The sequence below is a fragment of the Nicotiana sylvestris genome, chromosome 7 (genome assembly GCF_000393655.2).
Source record: "Nicotiana sylvestris chromosome 7, ASM39365v2, whole genome shotgun sequence".
NCBI lineage: Eukaryota > Viridiplantae > Streptophyta > Magnoliopsida > Solanales > Solanaceae > Nicotiana > Nicotiana sylvestris.
Window position 1 is genome coordinate 14,926,693 of NC_091063.1, and position 7,776 is coordinate 14,934,468.

A 7,776-nucleotide genomic window follows, 5' to 3' on the forward strand; every position below is an offset into this window, starting at 1 on the left:
CACATTTCATATAACATTGTTGAGATTTGGATTTGGGTCACATAAATGCGCACCCAGTAAAACTTATGGTGCTGAATAACTGAAAGTTTCTGTTTTTTCTTATTCCTCACCATCATATCAAATCGCGTATCAGATGAATGAACATCAGAATACTTCCCTCCCTTGCCTTTATAACTCATTGCCTTGGCACAAGACCTCGTCACATTATCAATCACAATATACTCATATGTCAATCCATCAAGCCTGTTAACCAGATTTCTTAGACTGTGCAAGACAATCACCATATTCACTAAACCCATGATTCTCAACTTCTTTATTAATCAAAGTATACACATAATTTCTCAAAGACCAACCAAGTATTTCAACAGACTTAGTATATGCATTTTTATCATTCACATCAATTCTTGCCAATGTACCATTAACAACACTATGCAAAATATTAGAAGAATTCAAATAAATCAACTTAAGAACAACATCAACAGAACTAAGAGAAGCAAAAATCGACCTCTTAACCATAACAAGACACTTCCCATAAATCAATAAACAAAGTCAAGATTTAACAATCAAAACATACCCATAACTGGACGTGAACAACGCGACTGATCGTACCCGGAAAATTTATTGACCCTTGATGGAACTACGACCAGACCTCGAAACCAGCATCACCTCGACGTACGACTGGAATGGACTCCTTGAACGACGACCTCCGACGAACTCGAAGCTCGCCGGAAAGAGATGCTAAACGAGCTTGAGTTGATAAAACTTACTAGCTGTTCTGTTTCATGGGTGGCTATGGAGGGTGGTCGTTTGGCATGATGTTTCTATTACTGGCGACGGACAACGACTGGTGAAAGGTTGGGCGCTGGATTTTGGGTCTGTCCGTATGAGTTCCGACGAGTGGGTTTGCGACTGAAGTAAGCTTGCGGGTGTTATGGGTTGTTTTTCAGTGAGCTGGTTGAGTCGCTGGCGTGAGGAGGAGGATGACGGGTGGTTTTTTTGGTTGATGAAGGTTTAGAGTCGTCAGTTGTTGTGTGTTCGACGTGAGGGGTTTGCTGGTTTTCCGGCGAGTTCTGTGATGAGGGAGTGGTTGGTGGACGACTAGTTCGCCGGCGATTGCGATGGCGTTGAAAGAGTGGAGGAGCTCCGGCGTGTTTGAGTAGTGTGGCTGGATCTCTTCGATCTTAAGGTGCTAGGGTTGGTTTTTATGTTTTCATGAAGATGAAGGATGAAAATGATGAAGCTCACGGCAACGGCTGCTTCTCCATTGTCTTAGGTCTTCTAGGTCCTCGTCTGTTAGCTTTAATGGAGAAGATGAACTTGTGGGGAAGGGGGGTCTGTTATTTCGTTAAACAAGAAGCCATGGATGGCTGCTTCAAGAAGATGATGAACGAGAGGGTAGGGTTAGGGTCATTTGGAGAAGACGATCCGAGGGGGGCCGGGGGAATCGTTCTTGCGCAACTTTTTTAGCTTTTTTTTCCTTTTTTTTTGATTTTTTAAGCACTTATTTATAGGTAGAGTCTAGGTCTAGGTGTATCTTTGTGTATTTTGCCTATTAGTCCCTAGGTCTTTTGTATTAAGTCCTTAGGGTCCTCTTTATTTGTTTTCTTATTCCAAAGAAGAGTCTAGAAAGGTCCCTAGGCTTAATGGACTAATCCGAATTGGGTCAAGAATTGGGTTCTAAAACTCTTAAAATTATGATACAACACCTTAATTGACTCATTAACGTAAGATAAAAATACTACCCCATGCCAAAGGCTAACATGAAACTATTATATATTTTTTATTTTTAAAATTATATAAAGATAAAAATAAGTACTATTTTTGTATATTTTTATTTAAATTTATGAAAGATACGTAAGCTAAAAATATATTTTTTCGTAATTTTCCATTTTTATGACGAAAATAAAGTAAAGAAGTTAAAAATAGTTGAAATAGCTATATTAGGCCTAAATTAAATATTTAGATGCTAAAATATAAAATTTTTTGGGAAGGGTCAAAAATCACATGTCTACAGCTGCCCCTCTTTGACTGGAAATGCGAAGCATTTTCGGACAAAGAATGACTAGACAGGTTTTTGACCCGACCCTTATTTGGGAGAGACTAAAGCTAAGAGAAAAGGGGAATGTGACCGAGCCCTGGTATTTGAGTTGCCTACATATCCTAGGCTATAAAGGAATCAGGCAACGTGTAGTTCAGAAGTGAGTGAGATGGTGGAGTATGCCGAGGTGGAGAGTCGGTCGAGGTGCCATCGAGGTTCTGGTCTGTTGTCCCGTTATTACATCAAAATCAAAACATGAAAAAGACTAGCTAAGTCTGTCAACTACTAGTTACAAGATTCCTATCTATAAGTCTTCTGAAGCTTGATCTTGAGTCTTGAATGGTTCTTCATGCAGACTTTGGATTTAAACCTTGACACTTGCTGGTTGCAGGTGCTAGTTCGTTCTTCTTCAGCTTTTCAGACCAAAACGGGACATGCAGAGCTTGTGACCTCAGCCCTGTCTTGAGCAGCTCACATCTTTCATTAACTTCTGCATTTGGATTCACTTCTTTTCTTTCTTTTTTACTTTTTATTCTGGATTGTGACTTACTTCTGTTGATCATCTTGGACTGCTGACTCGCATTGTTGACGCGAGCTTCTTTTGTTGCTGACCTGAATTGCATTCTAAATTGAATTTCTCCCCTTTTTTTCCAGGTAGGCGCCTGATTGCTAAACTTGAACCGTCTTATCTTGTTACTTGACACTGTTTTCCCTTGCACCTTGAACTATTTTCCCTTGAAACTTGAACTGTCTTCCTTCGAAACTGCTTTCCCTTGAAACTTGAGTTGTCTTCCTTCAAAACTGCTTTCCCTAGAAACTTGAGTTGTCTTCCCTTGTTCTCCAGGTGGGCGCCTGATTACAACAAAACAGACAAAACAAAAGAAATTTTTTCTGCCCCAGTTTGCACTAGGAAGATTTGTGAGTTGTTAGCAAAATTGTAAACCACTTGTACTATTGATGCAATGATGAGAGTAAATTAAAGAATAGACTAGGACAACTATAAACTAAGCTTGACTAAAGTAAAAACTCACCCTATTCTCCAGGTGGGCCCCCCTGATTTCAGGAAAACTAAACATTGATAATCTTAAGAAAACTAAAAATTGACCCATTTTTTCAAATCCAAACTTCCTCTTCTTTTTTTTTCTTTTTTTTTTTCAAAATATCCTAGGAGAAAATTCGTCAGACTAGGTTTGCTATCTTAGGAGAAAGATTCATCAGACTAAGACGTTAATCCTAGGAGAAAATTCATCAGACTAGGTCCTTTTCTCTATTTTTTTTTTGGTATCTTAGGAGTTTCGATTCATCCGACTAAGACGTTTATCCTAGGAGAAAATTCATCAGACTAGGTTTTCTATCTTTGGAGAAAGATTCATCAGACTAAGATTTCTATCCTAGGAGAAAGTTCATCAGACTAGGTCTTCTATCTTAGGAGAAAAATTCATCAGACTAAGATTGTGATCCTAGGAGAAAATTCATCGGACTAGGTCTATTTTTGTTATCTTAGGAGGAAGATTCATCAGACTAAGATTTCTATCCTAGGAGAAAATTCATCAGACTAGGTTTTCTATCTTAGAAGAAAGATTCATCTAACTAAGATTTCCATCCTAGGAGAAAATTCATCAGACTAGGTTTTCTATCTTAGGAGAAAGACTCATCAGACTAAGATTTATATTGGGAGGAAAATCCATTAGACTAGGACTTTTATCCTAGGAGGAAAAATGTAAAGATCAATGGCAAGATTTTATGCACAATAGCAAGACAAATAGAGGCAAAAATTTGAGAAACTTCCCTTTGTCGGCTCTTCTCGTCTTTTCTTTTCCTTCTCTTTTTTTGTTTTTTTCTTTTATTTTTCTTCTTTTTTTTTGTTTTTGTTTTTCTTTTCTTTTTCTTTTTTTTTTCTTTTTTTTTGAAACACTTTCCTTGCACTGCTTTGTTCCTGTTTCACACAAAGAAAAATTGGTCAGTATTGAAAATGATGGTCGGTTTGTGGCCTTGAGTCTTAAGCAGCTTGGCTTTTGCTCGATCCTTTTGAGTCGGTCTCAAGAAACTTTTGCTTTGCATCAACCCTAATTCTTTCACACCCAGTACCATTTGTATTTCTGGCTCAATCAGCATTATCCCAACTGGAGATCTTTTCTTAGATGACCTTTTCTGATATCTTGAATGACTTCCTGCTTTGAGCAATTTGTCTGTCAGAGAGAATCACAAGTTATCTTTGCTTACGCCAAATAGGCTGACAAGAGTCTTTTGGGGGAGCCTTTGCATGAATCCTCAAGGCATGTTGACAGTAACTACTGAGTGTGCTGGCCAAATTCACTTTGTGCAACTGAAAAGCTGGTAGCAGGTTTTGAAATCTTTTCTTGCTTGTTTTGGCAAGGACTGACTCGGAGTGGAGGACACAATGATGCAAAAACAAGTATTAACAAGAAATGCCCCCTGTCGGAAGGACAGAAGGAAGATTTTTTTTTTATATAACTAGCCTTAATGATCATGACATGCATTTTGGACTCAATGGCCGATCTACCAAACTAATCCAATCTCCCTTTCACCAGTCTTATGACCTTTGAAGTCGGGCTTGTTTATGCCAATTCTTCACATCAGCTTCACGACTTACTTTCGAAAAGTAGTGCCCGAAGGGTTTTTAGCAACAAGTCTCTCTCATTTATTCATCTCTGCTTACCGTCGCCTTACAGTGCCCGTGAGAGTTTTCACTAATAAGACTCTCTCATTTCTTCTCTATTTTTCTTTTTCTTTTGCTTTCTTGCGCGAGCATCCTGATAGTGTTTTATGTCGCGTGACCGCCGTTGCTCATTACATGCTTCTCTTGGCATTCTTGAAGGCATATCAGGAGGTCTTTATTTGGAAGGATTTTGGATAGGGTTGGAAAGAAAGGTTGGCATGGAGGCTCAAAATAAACTCAAAATGAGGGGTTGTAGACTTACAACTCTTGGAATCGACTCTTTCAAAAATGAAATAAAATCCTTGCCCCAGTTTCAGATGCTGGGGATTTTTGGATTTTTCTATTTTTTCTATTTTTTTTCCTTTTTCTTCTAAATTCTTATTTGGTTGGACCGAACCGTGAGGCTTCATACGTATCCTTATTTTAAAGGAATCAGGTCTAACGTAGTTCAAACATCTGACCTAAACTATTTTTCATCTTTCTTTCTGTTTCTCTTTTCCTTTTTTTCTTTTTTCTCTTTTTTTCTTTTTTTCTTTTTTTTTGTTTGCCCCAACTTCTATTTTTGAGGGCATGGACCTTTGATAATTCCTTTTTTTTCTCTGAACTTTCTAAGAATTGCCCCAGTTTGTACTCTTGGGACATGAAAATTTTTTTTCTTTTTTTTTTGACTCTAAACTTGATTCCAAAAGAGGGTAGTCAAATAAAAATAACACAGGCTCAAAAGGGGTAGCAAAAGATATAAAGTGTTTGGGTAGCAGAAAAAGGGCCTCCCAACCTCAAGAACGTCAAACATAGTATCTTTTCACGATCACAACATTGACGAACATGTCTGTCTTCTTGGTGTGCCGTGGTCATAAGACATTTTTTTCATCCCTTAGTCACAAACTTTCCAACAAACATCAATTGATTCAACATCCTCAAGCCCGATCTTCACAATGATTTGAAGGTGAATTTTACTCGATCTTAATTCCTAAGTATTTCAACTCTTTATTATCCTCGAAACTATCTTTTTCTCAGTTGTCCAATTCAAGCTTAAACAATTTTCTAAGGTCTGGCCAAAAATTCCGCATGCATGTCATGTCATTAAAACTAGCGGGAAAAGAACTAAACATGGAATGACACAAAAGGAAAAACTGTATTTCATTGAGTAAACAACAAGACAAACAACCTAAAATCCGAGTTACAACCCTAAATAACCCGGCTAATGAAAATAGCAAAAGAACAGAAAGACAAGACTCACACAAACAAAATGGAGGGATAGAAGGGTTTGACTAAATAAAACAAATAAAGTCTGGATCACAACCCTGAAATAACCCAGATAATAGAAAAAGAATCAAAACAAACTACCAAGATTCCTTCCTAGTGAGGAGGGAATGACTTTTCAATTGCTAAGCTTGACATTTAGCCATAAATTTGCTCATCAGAATCACCATGGCCTTCTCCAATTTCAGACGGCAAGTTCCCGAGAGAATTCTCATATTCCATGTCACCCGACATCATCCCCCCAAAGTGTGCATCATGATGTGCAGGTAAAGAATTCTGCGCGATATTCCGGGTGTCACTATCTTGGATCACAATCAGGTTTTCCTGGATCATCCTTTCTATTTCTCTTTTCAAATCCCGACAGCTTTCAACATTGTGCCCCTGGGCATTGGAATGGTATTCACACCTTTTAGAAGGGTCAAAGCTTCTTGCACGTGGGTCCACATGATTTGGAGGAATAGGTGCAATCATGTCATAATGCTTTAATTTCTCAAACAAGCTTGCATAGGACTCTCCTATTGGTGTAAAATTATCTTTCAGCCTTTGTTCCTTTCTATACCCCTGGCTTGGATGCGGGTTATAGGGCATTTGAAAATTTTGTAGAGGCTGGTGGAGATTTTGCGGTGCTGGTGCTCGCCTTCTGGGGTGTTTTGGTGGCTGGACAACATACAGAGGTAGAGCGATAGAGTATTGAGGGTTCTAAGGTGGATAATACTGCTTAGGGGAGTCATGGAAAACTTGAGGAGACTGCTCATACCTTCGAGATGTTCTCCTGGGACCTCTTCTCGACCCTGATATCATCATGATTTCTTCAACCTTCTCATTTGTGTCGCCAAAATTATCAGATTCAACCCGGACAGCCTGAGTTGTGACTTTAAAAACTGCTTGACTCATAATTTTGCCTGTCTTAAGACCATTCTCTACCATTTCTCCCATTTTGAGTGCTTCCGAGAAGGATTTGCCCACTGCGGACATCATGTTTTGAAAATAATCTGGCTCTTGAGCGTGAAGGAAGATAGTGATTAGCTCATGGTCGTCCATGGGTGGCTTAACTCTAGCTGTTTGCTCTCTCCATTTAATGGCATATTCCCCGAAACTTTCAGTTGGTTTCTTTTTCAGGTTTGAAAGGAAAATGCGGTCTGGGGCAATGTCGATGTTGTATTGGAATTGATTGACAAAGGCCTGTGCCCTGTCATCCCAGACATACCAACGAGACGTGTCTTGATCCATAAATCATTCGGAGGCTACTCATGTAAGGCTTTCCCCAAAATAAGCCATCAACAATTCTTCATTTCTTACCGCACCTCTCAGTTGATTGCAATACCTTTTTAGGTGGGTTATGGGGTTTCCATGTCCATCATACTTTTCAAATTTGGGAGTCTTGAAACTAGGCGGCAAGTGGACATCGGGGAACATGAATAGATCTTTGAAGGCAACACTCTTTGGACCTGCCAACCCTGGCATGTTTTTCAACCGTTATTCTAAGCTTTTCACTCTTTGGGTCATTTCTTCTTGTACCATCTTTCGGGCAGGCTTCTCAATGTTTGCAGGAAGATCAAACGAGTACGAGTGATACTCAGGAGAGTGATACTGCTCATGTTGTGTAGCAAATTGTGACTCATGACGAGGCTGTCCTTGATCACTGGCCCATTCTTGACACATTTCGGTCATTTGTTGTTTTAGTATTCTATTTTTCTCAAACACAGTAGACTCTTGTTGAACCCTCTGACCCTGAGTCTCTTGAGCACTTGTAACAACTTCGATGTCAGTTATCATTTTTTCTTGGATCTTGTGT